Source organism: Drosophila suzukii (assembly GCF_043229965.1).
Source record: "Drosophila suzukii chromosome Y unlocalized genomic scaffold, CBGP_Dsuzu_IsoJpt1.0 scf_Y1, whole genome shotgun sequence".
Lineage (NCBI taxonomy): Eukaryota > Metazoa > Arthropoda > Insecta > Diptera > Drosophilidae > Drosophila > Drosophila suzukii.
Window position 1 is genome coordinate 2,544,568 of NW_027255895.1, and position 5,958 is coordinate 2,550,525.

Here is a 5,958-nt window from a genome sequence, read left to right on the forward strand (position 1 = left end):
TTGTTAGGTCCTACTCTCATCTGCCAATGATCACTTTGCATTGAAGAATTTAAGGGTTCTTTATTTGTAATAATTTAAATTTTTTGAGGAAGCTGATAGCATATTTTAAAAATTTGGTATATATTCAATAGCATGTAAGATATTCTTTCCTGAGATAGTCTGGTCTCATGAATTTCTATCCCTATCTCTTTCACCTGTCCACGAGCATCTTATTGTTAAATAGTTTTGTATTATAAATAAGTCTTCCACCTATCACCCCAAGTTTGGGGAGGGGCCCTTTTGGGATAGCCAACGCTCGCAGATCCTGTCGCACCCACCTTCTCCTTCGTCACGGGTTTCTTACGAGTGCCCGGCTCCATTGTGTTTTTATTTTAATTCTTGTTGGCATTCATATTTGATTCCCACGAGTTGCGGAGAAAGGGAAGGTCCACCCGGGCAGAGATCCGCGAAGCCACAGAACCTGCAACAACATTTTTGCCCTTGTCACTAGAGCACTAAATAGGCCAAGCGGATCGCAAATTCGGCCAGTCACCGACAGTGTGTTTCGTTTTGTCGCACGAAGATCCAGGAAAGAGTTATCCAACCGAAATTTAAAGAAATCTTTACCATGCAACCAAACCAAGCCGTTAGCGGCATGAGCAGTTAGAAAACCCCTTTGCCAATTAAAATCCTGCCTCTTGTAATTCCTGAGAAACTTCCTTTCGAAGACTTATTAGATTCTTAACGCATCTTGCACCAGTCAACAAATCGTCAACATAAAAGTTATTCTGAATGACCTTGTCGGCTTTTGGGTATGAATCTTGCGCAATCTCTCCAAGCAGCATTTAACAACGGATTGCCAGATAGGATGCTGGCGAAGTTCCATAAGTCATGGTGTTCAGCTTGAAGATTTTCAAAGACTCAGATGGATCTCGTCTCCACACTATGAGCTGAAAGATTCCTACCTAAACTTGACGATACACCTTTTTAACATCCGCTGCAAGCGCAAACTTGTGCAATCTTCTTTCGCAACTTCATATAATAAGCCAAGAGGGTTTCGGTCAGATTTGAACTGCAGACGAACCGACGACAATCTTTGAGTATTTTTCTCAAAGTGTTGCTCACAAAGCTGCTGTATGGACCTTGGCCTTGGGCGGCAAGTCCACCAGAATTTCTACAGGGTTGTGTCGATTGAACCCAACACTTCCTCCTGGCACTTCCTTCCTGTGAGGAACATCTCCCTGGCACTATCAAGCCGAGAACTGTTTTTGTAAAATTGGAAACACAGGCCCTTGCTTTATTTGGCCGACTGTCAACAGTTCAAAGATCAAGTTTGCGCCTATAAGCATATCTATATTCTGGGGCTTGAAGAAGAATGGATCTGCAAATTAAATATTTTCAGGCACCCTCCAGCCGCTGGTGTTACATTCGGAAGACAACTGACTCGTGTGTATTTTCTTGGTTTCTTGAGCGTTAGTTCCAATGCACCGCAAACTCCAACACACGTTCTCACTCTTAATCTTAAGTCTCTGAGCGAGCTCACCGGTCACAAAATTTACTTGTGAACCAGAATCGAGCAAAGCTCGAGCCAAAACTAACTCGCCACTTTTTGTTCGCACCCCCACAATGGCTGTAGCAAGAATAACTCTTTCCGATGCAGTCGCATGCAAGTCATGCGAAGTGGATGGAGTTCTCTGTAAGAGCGTGGAAGGATGTGGCAACGCGAAATTTAAATTCGGCGAATAAATAGAAAGGAATGTGTGGTGTGACGACTTTCACACCCTGCATTTTTTCGATTTGCATTTTTTTAACGTGTGGCCCTTTTGAAGGCAATTATGCATAAGGGCGCATCTTTTGCAAAATCGAATCTCCGCTGAACTGTTACAGCGGCAAAAGCAGTGCAATTTCCTACTGGATGTTCTGCTGGTTGCAAAACACACATACTTCATGATCGTCCCTGCCAGCGACAAACGAAAAACTCCTGTTTCCATTCTTCTTAGGAAAGGCCTGTCTCTGCTGAACAATTTTTATGGTTGCAAGCTTCTTCGCAACCATATGTTATTAGCGCTTGTTCAGGTCCGAATCACACTCGCTCCAAAGAGGAAACGATGTGTAGTCCAGCTGTTCTTCCCACTTTCTTTTAGTTCCTGCATCGACTTTGCCCATTACTAAATGGTTTAGGATGACATTAATGACAAAAGAGAATCGTACAGCGCCATGACCGTGTCAATGAGGTTTCTCAAGGCGGTAGGTAATGGCTGGGAAATTTTCGCAAATTATACAGGCCTTAGGATAGCCAGGGCTTTTGGATAATTATCCGCGCTGGCTTGAAATGTCCCGACTGTTCCTAGCGCGTCTCCACCCAAACACGATATTAAATGGTTACATTTTTCGATATCGTGCAACGTGTCATTTTTGTCAACAAACGTTTCGAAAAGGCTAATAAAATTTTTAAACTCTAAATGGTTTCCGCTGAAGGTTGGAAGAGAGACGGCATTGCCGGCGGAGCGGAATTGTCAACGCATTTACGCCTTGTTTATGAAACTATGGAAGTTAGCGACAACTTTGCTATTATGGCAGACTCTTCTAACTCTTCTCGGTACATATTATCTCTATCTATCGCTTCGATTTAGTTTTGAGTAAGCGAAGCATTTTCTATGTGCTTAGTTAGGATATCTAATCGACATTCCAACTCAACTGTATTTAACGAGAATCGACCCTTATTTAAAAATCTTTGCGTTCGCTCTATACTCCTCATGTATCAATCTCGTTGGATATCTTTTTTACTAGTTTCTGGTTTTGGCTTTTTTTATAATTTTTTTTTGTTATTAAAAATTTTTTTATATTTACAAAAATTATAACCAACGAGAGGAATAAGCCGAACGTAAGCGGTGTAGGGGAATTATTTGTAATGAACTAAATAAATTTAAGGAAACCAATTACTTTAGGATTTCAGTCACAATAATTTGCCGAGCGCACGTAGTGTAGAGGAGCGCACGCCAAAAAAATACAAGAATTAATCCATTTGATAGAAGCATATATATGGCGGTGCCTATTTATACTCGTTACTCGTAGAGTAAAAGGGTATACTAGATTCGTCGGAAAGTGTGTAACAGACAGAAGGAAGCGTTTCCGACCCCATAAAGTATATATATTCTTGATCAGGATCACCAGCCGAGTCGATCCAGCCAACTCTGTCTGTCCGTATGAACGCTGAGATCTCGGAAACTATACAAGCTACAATACTGTGATTAGGCATGCAGATTCCTGAGCTTCTTACGGAGATATGGCGGTGCCTAATTATACCCGTTACTCCTAGCGTAAAAGGGTATACTAGATTCGTCGGAAAGTATGTAACAGACAGAAGTAAGCGTTTCCGACCCCACAAAGTATATATATTCTTGATCAAAATCACCAGCCGAGTCGATCTAGCCAACTCCGTCTGTCCGTCTGTCCGTATGAACGCTGAGACCTCGGAAACTATACAAGCTACAATACTGGTATTAGGCATGCAGCTTCCATTGCAAGTTTGTTTCAGCAGAGTGCCACGCCCACTGTAACGCCCACAAACCGCCCAAATATGTGTCTCCTACAGTTTCGATGCTAGAATAAAAATTTTAACTGAAATGAATTGTTCTCATCAATACCTATCGACCCAAACTTGCCACGATTGCCACGCCCACTTTAACGTCCACAAACCGCCCACAAACTTCAAAAAATCGTTAATATGAACGTAGATATCTCGGAAACTATCAAAGATAGAGAATTGGGATCTCAGACTTAGATTCCGTAGCTTTGAGCACAACGCAAGTTTATTACGCGAATATGCCACTCTCACTCTAACGCCCAAAATCCGCCCAAACCTGTGACGCCCACAAACTCCAAAAAATAGTAAGTATGAACGCGGATATCTCGGAAACTGTCAAAGAGATAGAATTGGTATCTCCGATTTAGATTCCGTAGCCTTGTACGCAGCGAACATGCCACGCGAATATGCCACGACCACTCTAACGCCCACAAAAAAAAGTTTGCCACGCTTTCTAACGACAATAACGCTTAAATCTGTCTACCGTTCACCTAAGTATACAATAAGATCGCGGGTGTTCCGGTGTCCACACCCCCAACCGACGCGTCGCTAAGCAGAGGGATGCAGGCGATGAGTCCGGCGGACGAAGACGACGGCGACCTCAGCGGCAGCGAGGAAGCGGACGTCACAGTGGTGGAGGGGAACTCGGCAAATGTCGCTAAGACTACTGCAAGTGAACTTCCATCACAGTAAAGCAGCGACGGCTGCCCTCCTGCTCCGCCTGGCTGACGGCGGGGCAGACCTAGTACTCATACAGGAGCCTTGGGTGGTATGAGGCAAGGTTGCTGGACTGGGTACCAAAGATTTCAAGCTGCTGCTTGATCCAAAAGAAGGTAAAATTCGAACCTGCATTTTAGCCAAAAGGCACCTTAGCATATTTCTGATTCATAATTACAGCAACGAAGACAACACCGTAGCAAGTCTGGAACTTCCATCGGCTACAATCAGGGTGGCTTCAGCTTACATGGCCTTCGAGAAGGAAGACCCCCCAGACGAGCTTGTCCGGACACTGGTCAAAGATAGCGAGGCGCTCAAAATAGGACTGGTAATCGGCTGCGACGCAAACGCTCACCACACTCATTGGGGAAGCCCAACAAGCACCCCTGTTGAGTCTCTTTTTAACTTCATCCTTGGCTCAAATCTATTTCTATGCAACAAAGGTAATACCCCCACCTTTGTGACAAAAAATAGCCAAACAGTCATTGAGCTTACCATGGTGTCAGGTAATCTGCTAGAAGAAGTCAGAAAAGGGAAGTCTTAAACGAACACTCTTTCTCTGACCATAGATTTACAGAAACCACTTTATCACTAGACCCTCCTACTCCAGCTGAATTCGTCAACCTTAGACGTACCAACTGGCGCGCTTATAGGGAAGCCCTACTAAACATTCTTCCAAAAGAACCCCCAAATGACAACAGTGATATACTCAGTCTTGATAACATAGTAGGGATGTTCACGAATGCCTGCAACTCGGCTTTCGAAGCAACTTTCAGAACTCAGATCCAGTTGCAGAACCCTTTTTAACAGGGCAAAAGCAGGAAATGAGGATCTAAAATGGCAACAGTACAAGTTAGAACTAGCCTCCTACAAGAAGGCCATAAGGAAAGAAAAAAGATCAGCTTGGCAGACCTTCTGCTCAAACATAGAGGAAGTAGCCGATGCAGCTCGGCTTAGGAAGATCCTCTCCAAAACAACCCCCTCCTTGGGGTACCTTCAAAAACCAGATGCCTCGTGGACAGACTCTAGTGAGGAGTCCCTAAGCCTCCTTCTAGACACCCACTTTCCGGGTAGTCTCCCGGTAGAACGTCTCCCAGAAAATCATGCAGGTCTAAGCATTGACTTGGAAACGCTTCTTTCCGAACGCAACATAAGTTAGGCCATAAACAGCTTCAAGCCCTTCAAATCACCAGGACCCGATCATCTCTCACCTGCGCACATCCAACACGCAGGTCAACTTGCCATCAACTGGCTAAAGACAATTTTCCGTACCATTTTGCCATCAACATGGAGGGAAACAAAGGTAGTCTTTATACCCAAAGCGGGCAAAGCCTCGCACACGATGACGAAAGATTTTAGGCCCATAAGTCTGACATCCTTTCTCCTTCAGTGACAACGCCAGGTGTCCTCATAGGTTTCCTTCAAGGACAAACGGGCCACCTTGGTTTACCAATGCGCTTCAAAGACTTAAAAACCTTAACACAAACACTTATAAAAAGTATAAGAAACCGGGTAAGCCATCTGATTTTTCGAAATATGTGGTGGCTCGATCGGATTTTAATGTTCTCAATAGTCATTGCTATTCTATGTATTTAAGTCGGTGTAAATTTGAATTTTCAAATGATCCGAAGCAGTTTTATAAATTTGTCAATGCCAAGCGTAAGTCGTCAGCATTG

The 5,958-nt window shown here is 43.7% G+C and overlaps 1 pseudogene; it reads left to right on the forward strand.

The window, feature by feature from the left end:
- Positions 1–4,217: 4,217 nt before the first annotated feature.
- Positions 4,218–5,675, forward strand: LOC136117783 (uncharacterized; annotated as a pseudogene).
- The last annotated feature ends 283 nt before the right edge of the window (positions 5,676–5,958 follow it).